Genomic DNA, 13081 nt, shown 5'->3' with positions numbered 1-13081 from the left:
AAAGAAGAAAGACACAGGGCAGGGAGAGACACAGAAAGACAGACAGACAAAGGGGGCCAGGGAGAGAGACAGACAGAAAGAAAGACAGCGGGACAGAGAGAGAGACAGAAATAAAGACAGACAGACATATATTCTAGCACTAGTGAGATATAATATGCAAAGTAGGATAACATCTATAATGTCGGCTTCCTCTGATGATATTAGTCAGTGTCTCTTCAGTTCAATGATGAAAAATCAGCTTAGAAACTGAAGAATATACAGGTCACATAATTCATCTGGTTTTCTTTTCCAGACCTGCTGCTCTCAGATCTGTATCTGACAGGATGGGATAATCGGGGCTCCACTACACTGTGTTATTTGTTTTGGTTTGTTTTTCCATCTGTATTTTTCCGTACTTCTATTTAAACACAAATTTCAATGTTTTTTTTCAGCTATATTTCTTGTATTTAAAGCAATATGACTCAGAACTTGTAGTTTTCCGCTTTTTTCTTTTCAGCTCTTTAGGGTGTGGGTATTTAAATGATATCTAAAAATAAAATAAGTTTCTCTATTTTTCAACCCTTTTTTCTCTATTTGTAATTTTATTTCCTTCCAACTTACTGCCACTAGCTAATCCTTGCTTGAGCCCTTCATTCAGTAGCTGATCCCAACCCATGCTTTCCCTGTGGGACACGTCTTATTGATAGCCAATAGTGAAGCCTGATATGTCCCTCCCTCTAGTTTTGCACTGGCAATTATAGAAGTCACACTTCTGGAGAAAACTGGGCTTCTGTAGAATTGATTCCAAGATAATATACATCATAAGAACATAACATAAGAATAGCCTTACTGGGGCAGATCAATGATCCATCAAGCCCAGTAGCCCATTCTCATGGTGGCCAATCCAGGTCACTAGTACCTGGCCAAACCCAAGGAGTAGCAACATTCCATGCTTCCGATACAGGGCACCTGGCTTCCCCCATGTCTTTCTCAATAGCAGACTATGGACTTTTCCTCCAGGAACTTATCCAAACCTTTCTTAAAACCAGCTACGCTATCCGCTCTTACCACATCCTCTTGCAATGTGTTCCAGAGCTTAACTATTCTCTGAGTGAAAAAAAATTTCCTCCTATTGGTTTTAAAAGTATTTTCCTGCAGTTTCATCGAGTGTCCCCTAGTCTTTCTAATTTTTGACTGAGTGAAAAATCGATCCACTTGTACCCGTTTTACTCCACTCAGGATTTTGTAGACTTCAATCCTATCTCCTCTCAGCCTTCTCTTTTCCAAGCTGAAGAGCCCTAACTGTTTTAGTCTTTCCTCATACGAGAGGAGTTCCATCCCCTTTATCATCTTGGTCGCTTTTCTTTGAACCTTTTCTAGCGCCACTATATCTTTTAATGTTCATTTATTAGCAAACTGCTAGTTTGTAAAGTGCATTCAACCAGTGAAGATCCTGTCCTGGAAGGGACATGAAAACTGCTCAAACAGCAATGGGGAAAGGGTTGACCAGCTCATAAAGAATCAAAAACAAGCAACTCTGCCTGGAACTAAAGAAGCCAATTTTTCAGGGTGCATGTGTACAAGCATCTACATATGCATCAATTCTGGAGGCCACATTACCGTCAAGAGGTGCTCAGAATTGAGTCGGTTCAGCGGATGGCCACCAGGATGGTCTCGGGGCTAAAAGGTCTCTCGTACGAAGAAAGACTGAACAAATTGCAGCTCTATACTCTTGAGGAGCGTAGGGAGAGGGGAGACATGATTGAGACATTTAAGTATATCACGGGACGGGTCAAGGTGGAAGATTATATCTTTCTTCTCAAAGGACCCTCGAACACAAGAGGACATCCACTCAAACTCAGGGGAGGGAAGTTTCGTGGAGACGTCAGGAAGTACTTCTTCACGGAACGAGTGATAGAGCATTGGAACAAGCTTCCAGTACAGGTGATCGAGGCCCGCAGTATCCCAGACTTCAAGAATAAATGGGATACCTATGTGGGATCACTGCGAGAGTCATACCAATGAATAGGGTCGCTAGGATATTGACTTAATAGAGCAGGTCAGTAGAGTTAAGGGGGCCAATAGACTTATAAGGGTGGGTCAATGGTGTGGGCAGACTTGATGGGCTGTAGCCCTTATCTGCCGTCATCTTTCTATGTTTCTATGAATCCTGCAAACCTCTATGTATGGATCTGAAAAACCCACCAGTACCAGAATCCTCACGTACCCTCTACCTTTCCTGAAAATTTGGTGATGATAGAACTCCAGTTTTCGTAAGCCGCCTTTTCCTGTTAGACATAGGATAAAAAAATATTAAAGGGTCTTCCCCTTGAAATCAAATTGTGTTTAACATTCAATCTGCAATCCCAGACCAAAGGGCAGCACAGAAACACTGGTAGATTCTGCTTTCTTTAATGGGTCACTTCACTTTAGAATACATTGGAGGCCTGAAGCTGAGCATTGCAGCCTGGCATAGTGCATTGCACATGATGAGAAACACGATGATGGGAGATTAACTGGATTATATTTTACCAGCACTTTCGTAGACCTGTTAATATCTCTAATTTTGGGGGGGACTGGAGGATTATAACCGGTAATGCAACTTTGTCTTAGGTGTTGCAGTAAGGCACAGAGGGTTGCCAAGTCATGTTCCAGCCAGGTGACTGAGTGACAGTGTTGTTCACTGCTGTGCAGAAACAAACGGGATCAGTCCTCTGTTCAGGGCTTCGCTCTGGGGTTGGGAATTCTGCAAAAAGGGGAGGAAGTCATAGCCATTACTTAATTACTCAGATTTTGGTCCAAACCTACAGTGTTCAGAAAAAGTCCTGGTATGTGACCATTGGGTAAGATGTATGGCTATAATTAATGGGAGGGAATATAAGGAAGCATGGCATCTGATCCTGGCTCTGAATCCAAGTGAGCTAGAAGCCCAAAGGAGCTGTTGGAAACTTCCAAGTCAAGAAAAAAGAGTTGCTAATTTATTAGATCACATGATTGTTGTAATACACTGATTTCTCTGATGCCATAAAATCTCCCTATCAAATCTCAAATATTGCTAATTTAATCTAACCTGACCATTTCTTTTTTATAATTCTTTATTTCTAAATTTTTTTACAATTGATAATCTTTACAAGTCAATAATAAGAAAAAATACGATGTCGGCTGAAAATAAAACCAACATTCCAAAATGCTTAAAAAATATCACCTTATTACAACGTATAGTTAGTCCTCAATAATCGGAGACGTAGCTGAAGAAAAACTGAAATAAAACATTAAGAAAATTAAATATCAGGCAACCTAAAGAGGCGGCCTGATTGCTTGTGAACATTTCTTTTCTGAACTATCTTGAAAACAGCAAGACTCATGTAGTCTCTCTATCCGAAATAAACTTAGACAACTGCTGTGGTTCATAGAACACATATCTGTTACCTCTAAATGTCATAACACACCTACAAGGGTATCTTAGAACAAAAGTTGCCCCTAACTGTACAGCCTGAAGTCTCAATATAAGAAACTGCTTTCTTCTCCTCTGGGTTGAATGAGATACGTCAGGATACATTCATATAGTATTCAAAAAGTATATTTAATCAACTTAATCTCCCCCTCTTTCCCATCCCATCTTTATTCTTTTTTCTTCCCATGTATAGCTCACTTCTTCAACGTCCCAAAAAGTACCGGATACCCAAGTAATCAACCAGTATCCTAATATCTCCAGATATCTACCAATATAAGGAAGCCGGATATTCATCAATGTAACGCAACCTGAAATTGTCTCCAATGTAATGCTAATCTGAATTATCTTTGTAATGTAACCTGAAATTTTTCCAATGTAATATAATATGAATCCTCAATTTGTAACCTGTGCCAGCAATTTTCCAATGTAATGCAACCTCCTGGAAATGTCCAGCTCTCTTCCAATGTAATCCGCTTTGAACCGCAAGGTACAAGCGGAATAGAAATCACTAATGTAATGTAATGTAATATAGTACAATACTCCCCTGATATTCATGGAAGTTCCGTTCCAGGAACCCCCAGTGAATTTTGAAAAACCGTGAATATAGTTTTTTGTGGGTGAGACTGGAGAGGGCAGCGGGAGAGGCAGGAGAGAGCAGCCGGAGCGCCGGCAAGTGAAGGAAATCACTCGCTGTATGCTCCAACTGCCTCTTCCTGCACTGAAGTCGGGTCTTACAAATCTGGAGCTGCGTGTCAAAGCAGCTCCCGATTGGTAAGGCCCGACTTTAGTGCAGGAAGAGGCAGTCGGAGCATACAGCGAGTGATTTCCTTCATTCACCGGTGCTCCGGCTGCTCTCTCCTGCCTCTCCAGCTGTCCTCTCCTGGTCGGCGGTTCACGGTCGGAAAATACTGCGAATGACCGGGACCGCGAACCGCCAACCGTGAATGACCAGGGGAACACTGTATTAGTCAAAAAGGGAACATCTTTATATTTATAAAACATCTTATCCCAAAATTCAAACTAGTTTCCTTTTTGAAACAGGTTGTAAAGATTGTCAACTCGATCCTCAGATGCACCACTCCACATTCAATTAAATTTCATAACGCTAAGCATTGTCTTCATCGGATCCTATATCATATATTTTAATTTTTAACTTTATAAATATTTAATTGACTTTATAGATATTTAGTTAAATTCTTAACTTATCTTTTAGTAGGGACTCAAAAGGAATCTTTACAACCTGTTTCAAAAAGGGAACAAGTTTGAATTTTGGGATATAAATGAATGTTGAACCAAGAATATATAACTAAGGTGCTGTTAGTCTGATTATAAAACATCTTAAGCATCCATTCCCTATCCGAATCAATGGCAAACTGTACTATTAATGTGGCAGGAACCTGAACCTCAGTATCGGACCTCTCAAGAAACCGAGTCAAATCCGAACTATCAGCAGATAAATTCTGCTGGTTAGGATTTTGAGATTTAACTCTCATAGGGAGATGGTATATTTTTGAGAGAGGTTTCTGGTACTTTCAGAATTTCATTCAAATATCTTTTAAACATTGCTAAGGTTGAACTTTCGGAAAGTTAATAATCCGGAGATTGCATCTCCTAATGGAATTTTCCATCATTTCTTGTTTAAAGTGCAAACTAGCACTGTCCTTAGCTCAAGTAAGAGCTTATACTTCCAAAATTTTTATCTTAGTCTAAGTCACCCGTTTTATTCTCCAAACTTGATACTTTATTTAAGTTCCAAATTTTCTAAAAGCACAGTAGTACACCGCTTGGAGAGTTGTTGAATTTGATTTCCCTGTGAAGTTTGCATATTTGATATGGCGTCCCATATGGATTCCATGGTAAATATCTTAGGCCTTTGTAAGGGAACAATCTCAGTTCTGGAATTCCCTGTAGCTCCCAAAGTACCTGTAGCCACCTCAGTGGTCAAGGAAACTTCTTGGGCCTGCTGTAGTCTCACCACCGACTGCTGCGATCTTGAAAGCTCCTCCTTCCCCCTTTCAGGGTCGGACCTCCCACTCTGAGAGGCCAGCAAGAGGGCATGCCGAGCCGGCACGTCGAAAACGATTCCTCCATCGCAGCGGGGCAGCTAGGCGGACTTCGCTCATCCGGAGATAGAGTGGCGCCCTCGAAGGAAAAGTCCTGTACCTCAGCTTGCGCATACTCTCCAGCCGTAGAAACCTCCGGTTGTGGGGTTCGTGAGCTGCAGTCCACAAAGGCATCCATCGGGCTGATTGGTGCTGCTGTGTCAACTGGAAAAACCCAGATTTTTTAATTTTTTTTTAACCATAGCATAAAAGGAAACTCTTCACCAGAAGCACGATGGTGTCCCCGCAGATGCATCAGGCCGCCATCTTGAGTAAGCTCCGCCTCAGTCTGACCATTTCTAATTCGCTTTACCAATTAGTTCTAGGTGGATTGCAATTAAGAACAAATCCCATAAGTAAAAAACAGCAATAAGCACTCTCACAACTTTAGTCACTAACAGCCCCTTTTAGAAAGCTGCAGTAGCGATTCTCCCGTGGCAAATCACTGAAGCCTGTAGGAATTGAATGGGATTTGGTGCATTTGCTGTGTGGGAATCACTACTGTGGCTTTGTTAAAGAAGCCCTAGGTCTTACCTGCTTATTCATTAAATAGAGTGCACAAAGGTAACCCTTAACTGCTCTCCTAAAAGCATAATAACATTTAATATCTCGAATCTCACATAGTGGCTTATTCCCTTCTATTAATGATCTTAAAGTTCTTCGGGAAGGGATCTTTAATTTCCCGCAGAGACCTGAACTCCCTTGGAGCTACATCTAAAATTATGTTCTGACATTACTGTGGTGCCTGACCATAAAGAATCTTAACAACAAACATTAAAATGTATTCTCATCCTCACTGGCAGCCAATGTAACTTAAACAATAGAGGACTAGCTCAGTCAGTAACCCTACTGCTAGTCACATCTACTCTCCATGAGTTTAGAGAAACCAGTGAAAATGAATGTGAAATATATAAAACTCCTGGAAGAAGGTTTTTAAAACAGGTGACATCACTCTAATGAATGATGCAGACCATTTAGATAACCTTTGGAGGCTTGACTTGAAACTAGGAATGCCCAAGGATGGAATGATTCTTGTTATTAATCATGTTGTATGAGGGGGTGCCAAAAAGATCTTAGCCCAACCAATCAACTTCCAAAATTTTGAAAGTTATTTTACCACTGTAGCCAGGGCAGGATTAATTAGTCGAGGGCCCCTAGGCACACAAGTACACTGGGCCCCCTGCCCTGCCCCACCCCACCATGCACCCAGGCGGAAACAGGAAGCTGCATCAGAGGGAAGCTTTGGGCAAGCAGCACCTCTTGCACAATTACAGTTCCCGTTGCCTTTTTTACCTGCGTTGCTTGCTTGTCTTACTTTCCGTTGATGGGGGGGGGGGGGCGCATTGCCGATCGAGGTGGGGCCCGCGTTGCTGATTGGGGGGGCCCGCGTTGCCGATCAATGCTGGAGGGGCTATCGCCGTTTGGAAAAAACAATGTTGATGCCCTCCTTCATCGGGCCCCCCTGACCATTTCGGGCCCTAGGCACGTGCCTACTTGGCCTATTGGTTAATCCTGCCCTGACTGTAGCTGAAAAGTAAGTTATCTTATTTTATTAAGTGCAAATTTGCAGAAATGACAATCTCAGTTATCATGTTAGAATGGCTGCTGCCCTATCTCTGATTAAAATATGGTAGGCAAAGGAATGGATATGAGGTGCCACTCTTCTCCTGTATCTTTGTACTTCTGGCTGCATCAGAATCAGGATTGAGATCCGATTCCTTGAGTCTTCATTTCCCTCACACACCTAGTCTCTTCATCGGAGTGATGGTCCTAGGTTGAAGACCATGCAACAGACATCCTTGTGGAACCCTATTATCATAGGTTAAGCAATAGCTTCCCCACAACCTCTCCATTCCTATACCCAGGAAGTCGTAGAGACCCAACTCAGGAATCAAACTGTGTTTTGTCCACATGAGCAAAGGAACTGATCTGGGGAGCCTTTCTGTTTTATTTGTGGACCTCAAGAATAATTTTCATTGCTCTACCAATGAAAGTAATAGTTCATAACCACTGTACTTGTTCAATCAAAGATCTGCTAGATGGAAATTTATATCAGACATAATTTGGATCTTTTAAACCCGTGATGTTTATGTTTATTAAAAACTTTATATACCTAAAAAGAAACTGGGCCTCTTCTCCCTTGAAAAGAGGAGAATGAGATGGGACATGATCGAAACATTCAAGATAATGAAGGGAATAAACTTAGTAGATAAAGACAGGTTGTTCACCCTCTCCAAGGTAAAGAGAACGAGAGGGCACTCTCTAAAGTTAAAAGGGGATAGATTCTGTACAAACGTAAGGAAGTTCTTCTTCACCCAGAGAGTGGTAGAAATTTGGAACGCTCTTCCGGAGGCTGTTATAGGGGAATGCACCCTCCAGGGATTCAAGACAAGGTTAGACAAGTTCCTGCTGACCTGGAACGTATGCAGGTAAGGCTAGACTCAATCAGGGCACTGGTCTTTGACCTAAGGGCTGCCGCGTGAGCGGACTGCTGGGCACAATGGACCACTGTTCTGACCCAGTAGCGGAAATTCTTATGTTCTATGGCCTTATCCTCTCTGAGCACCCCTTATGCTCCTTAAGGTTAATAATAATAATAACAGTTTATATACCGCAGGACGTGAAGTTCTATGCGGTTTACAATGATTAAAAGATGCTACAGATTGAGTAGAATTAACAAAGTTAAGGGCTAGTGATAAACAGCTCTAGAGATCAGATATTGTGGACTAAGATTGTACAGGTCAGTTACCTAAATACTTCAGGAACAGATATGTTTTTAGGTTTTTCCTAAATTCCCCATAAGTAGTAGACATAAGCAGTTGTTCCAGGTCTTTACCCCATAATGCTGCCTGATGTGCGAGATGTTGATGATGTTTTTTAAATTTATATCCTCTAACTGGTGGAGAAACAAAATTTAAGTGTGAGCTTCTCTTATGTCTGTTGGTTGTGAAAGAGAAAAGGTCAGTTATATATTTAGGGGCTAATCCGACTAATACCTTAAAGCAAAAACATCCAAATTTGAACCTCACATGTGCTTCCATCGGCAGCCAATGCAGAAGTCAGTAGGAAGGCGTTACATGATCGAACTTATTCAACCCGAAAATCAGCCTGACCGCCGCATTTTGTAGCAGTTGTAATCGCCGCATGTTCTTCTGGGAAAGTGCCAAGTAGGCGATATTACAGTAATCAAGTTGACTCAGTATAAGGGATTGTACCAGAATTCTAAATGATGAAACATCAAAATATGCTCTAATGGACCGAAGCTTCCAGAGAGTAAAAAAACCCTTTCTAACCAAGGAGTCCACCTGGTCTTTCATGGTTAGGTTCAGGTCCAATCTTACGCCCAATACCTTCATAGTAGATTGAATAGGATAACTGAGTTTATTGATGCACAGTGATGATTTAGTGTCAAGCAGGTGTGATGAAGCTACAAAGAATTTTTTTTTTTTTCCGAATTAAGCTTTAATCTGAATTCACTCATTCATCAAATTTAGTGCTTCTGTTGCCTTAGGGGTAACTTCCGAGAGAGAGGTGGCGAATGGGATAATGATCGTAAAGTCATCTGCATTACTAAATAATTTTATCCCCAGCTGGGAAAGTTGCGTACCTAATGAAGACATGTAAACATTGAAAAGCAATGGGGATTGCTCCAGGTATCAGAGAGAGCGTAATTAAAACGTAATTCATAGGGGCGGGACATAAGGAAACCTCAAAACCAGTCTAAGACCTCACCTCTGATTCCAATTGCGTCTAGGCATTGTAACAGTTTCCCATGGTCCACTAAGTCAACGGCAGAGCTCATGGGGCATTAAGGCCCTTACTAAACAAGAAACGCAAATTATCCAAGATAGCCGCAAGGTTGTGAGTGAGATGATGTTTGTCACAGACTGAGCGTGAATTAAGGAGTTCTTTCATGATAGACCAGGAAGAGATGGCGATAGTGCTTACTTGGGGTGGCTGTGTAAGTAGAATGGGTCGAAGAAATCTGTTTGACAATTCCCTGACGTTGATTGTATGTTGGGGATGGCCGGCAGCCCCAGAGGCCCGGAATAGTTTGAGCCAAGCACATTATACTTAGATAGAACGACAAGAAGGGCCAGGAAGGTGGAGGGGGTGAATGGGCCATAATGTGTTGTATAATGCACACTTAAGGTGCACATGAAAGGAACACACCTGCTCCTTAGGTGCCTACACGGTATGTGCCACTAAGAAGCTTTGTTACAATTGGCAGTACCAATGATGTCACTTCCTAGATGCTGGGGTCAAATCACGTGACCCGCTGCATTCGTGGTGGTTCAGAATGCCTTGTCAGGGATCAGCTGGATTGAGCCTGAAAGACAGCAATGCAGCAGTAGTCACAAGAAGACAGCAGTGGAATAAATACTATGTGCCAATAAGAGGCTTTATTAAAAAAAGGCAGTACCGATGATGCCACTTCCTAGATGCTGGGGTCAAGTCACATGACTTGCCGCATTCGTGGCAGTTCAGAATGCCTTCATTCAGATTCGGGGTTCAGCTGGAGTGAGCCTGAAAGTCAGCAGCACAGCAAGAAGACAGAATTTTGATTTGTAGTCAGTAGAATCAGGGACTACCAATACCACATTGATTTGGGATGTAAGTTCAAAGCCAGAAATGGACAAGGCGTCACAGCTATTTGGCAGCCAATAACCATCACACAGGTAGTTCATAGAAACATAGAAATAGATGGCAGATAAGGGCCACGGCCCATCCAGTCTGCCCACCCCAATGACCCTCCCCTACCTTTCTCTGTGAATAGATCCCACGTGTCTATCCCATTTGGCCTTAAAATCAGGCACGCTGCTGGCCTCAATAACCTGAAGTGGAAGACTATTCCAGCGATCAACCACCCTTTCAGTAAAAAAGAATTTCCTGGTGTCCCCGTGCAGTTTCCCGCCCCTGATTTTCCATGGATGCCCCTTGTTGTCGCTGGACCCTTGAAAAAGAAGATATCTTCTTCCACCTCGATGCGGCCCGTGAGATACTTGAATGTCTCGATCATGTCACCCCTCTCTCTGCGTTCCTCGAGTATCAGTATTTGATCTTGGGTAAGAGTTTAAGGTAGTGGCATCTGGTTGTTTCTTCGCTAGACTCAGCTCTGTTCATTTCCTCAGTGACAGTGAAAGTATGACCGTTCCAAATTAAAGTAAAGGCACAGCATTTTTAATTAAGCAATTCTCTAAATACAGGGAAATATTCTGTATGTAGTTTTTAAACAATCATTGCACTGAAATAAGTAGCTTGGTTCACACTGGTCCCCGAGGTTACTTCCAGCATCTTGTAGGCTCCAGAGGCCAGATGCAGAAATGTAAGTGACACTTACTCATGCTGTACGCTGCACAGAGCAATTATGTTCAAATAAATTCAGAACCTTCACAAGAGCCCACAAAATTAATTTCCCTTTCCAGAAATTCTGTTTTATGTACATGTGTATGAGAGGTTGGTTTCTTGTTGTTTTTTTTGTTATTACACTTATTTCTTTTCAACCTACGCTTGACCTTGAAGATCAGAAAATTTCATTTCATCTTTATCTCACTCCCCCCCCAACTCCTTATAATCTGCTGATGAAAACGAGCAGAGCAGAGCTATAATATTTCTTCTGACTTGTTCTCAAGCATGCTGTCTCTCTTTATTGATGGGGATGGCTATACTGGGGCTTCAGAAGAACAGGCTGCAGCCGTGATGCTCTGACTTCATTAGATCCAAGGCACTGTAGGGAATAGCAGCAGAAGTCTCCGGGTGTGATCACTGGAGATGAAGCTCACGCTATTTCAGGCGCTTGCCAAACCGATGATGTCATCCCTAGCTGCAATGCGACCTCCCCAGCTCCTGTAAAATTTCCTTAGTGAGGTATTCTAGCTCCTGGCTGTACCAAGGCTTCAGCAAAGCACACTGCCTTATGTGTGAGTGCTTCTTTCTTGGTGTTTAGTATTTTAGCTTTTCCAAGTATATTTACAGGATGAAACAAAGCTACCCTTTGAGCATGAATTTAACGTAGGCCTTTCAATGAGGGAAGTAATGGCTTTAGAAGCAGTGAAAGTGTGCCTTGCTGTTATGCACAATACCTTTTCTAGGGATATTCTTTTCCAGGGTAGTATGCTTTTTCCACTGGGCTTATTATACAGATTTTGTTTTTCTGAGAACACACTGATCCATTCCAGGTTTTACTTCACTGAATTGTAGTTCTGACCTCCCAAAGAGAAGCAGTATCGCAAGGAAAGACTGGTCCTGACCAAATGGAGCCAATCCATAAATCTAATTTCCTATTATCATGTCATGCCTACAGCTGCATTACACTGACGGAGCTGGGCAATTTTCTTTACAATATGTGTTGATCACTTGCTACCAGAAAGAAGATTTTAGGCCAGTCCTAGATTTCTGCTCCATCATGAGTCTGGCAGTACTGATTTCAGTGGGTAGAACCAAGGACTCTTAATATCACATTGCATTGGGATATAAATTTAAAACCAAAATTGGCTAAAAAAGTTTTCCTCCTGGACCTGGATAACTTGGCAGCGCTGCATTACATGCTCAAACGGAAACCAGCCGCTTCTACAGCTCTTATAGCCATCAACTTAAGCCAGCCATGGATTTCTGCTAACTCTATCCTAATGCATTTCGGGACATGCAGCAATGAGGGAACACAAATACACCATGCTGCACTGGGGATGCAGGCTGAAAATTAGGACTGGCTAAAATGCCCCTATCTGAGTATGTTAGCAGCTATGAGGTTCTGCTGGGTCCCATAATCAAAAAACATAAATGTCCAAAAAGCATGCTAAATCAGCACTTGGACATCCTAATTGCCAGGATATTCAAGTGCCAACAATCGAAAGAATCTCTTTGTACATCTAATCTAATCTAATCCTTAGGTTTGTATACCGCATCATCTCCACGTTTGTAGAGCTCGACGCGGTTTACAGTAGGAGAAATAGGAAGGAACTACAACAGAGGGTTAGAGGTAGAAGTGTGAAGAAAATTTACAGGACTTGGGATGTCAAGATATAAGAGTTTCCTTGATTCCTAAATTGGAGGGAGACTTACATTTTTTGAGAAAAGCCAGGTTTTCAGATGTTTGCGGAAAACTTGGAGAGAGCTCAAGTTCCGAAGAGGGGAGGTATTGTTGTTCCAGAGCTCAGTGATTTTGAAGTGGAGGGAGGTCCCGAGCTTTCCTGTGTGGGAAATGCCTATTAGCGAGGGGAAGGATAGTTTTAATTTCTGGGAGGATCTGGTGGTATTAGGATTTGAGGAATTCCAAGAAAAAGGGATAAAGGGAGGGAGGATACCATATAGGATTTTGAAAGTTAAACAGGCGCATTTATAATGGACCCTGGCGATTATCGGAAGCCAGTGGAGCTTGGCCAGGAGCGGGGAGACATGGTCAAATTTACTTTTAGCGAAGATGAACTTGGCCGCGGCATTCTGAATCCATTGGAGTCTGTGGAGGTTTTTCTTAGTTAGGCTTAAGTAGATAGACGATACATCGAGCAAGGTATTCCAGCCTCTCTACGTTCAAAGCCCAAGATGG

General features: G+C 42.2%; 1 protein-coding gene across 1 annotated transcript in view; it reads right to left on the bottom strand.

The window, feature by feature from the left end:
- LOC117346336 (phosphatidylinositol 3-kinase regulatory subunit gamma) overlaps positions 1–13081 on the bottom strand; it is a 374335-nt gene that overhangs the window by 97607 nt on the left and 263647 nt on the right. The window lies entirely within an intron of this gene.

This window comes from Geotrypetes seraphini, chromosome 12 (genome assembly GCF_902459505.1).
Source record: "Geotrypetes seraphini chromosome 12, aGeoSer1.1, whole genome shotgun sequence".
NCBI lineage: Eukaryota > Metazoa > Chordata > Amphibia > Gymnophiona > Dermophiidae > Geotrypetes > Geotrypetes seraphini.
The sequence above is the reverse complement of the archived record's forward strand: the minus strand, read 5'-3'. Positions and strand labels throughout refer to the sequence as shown.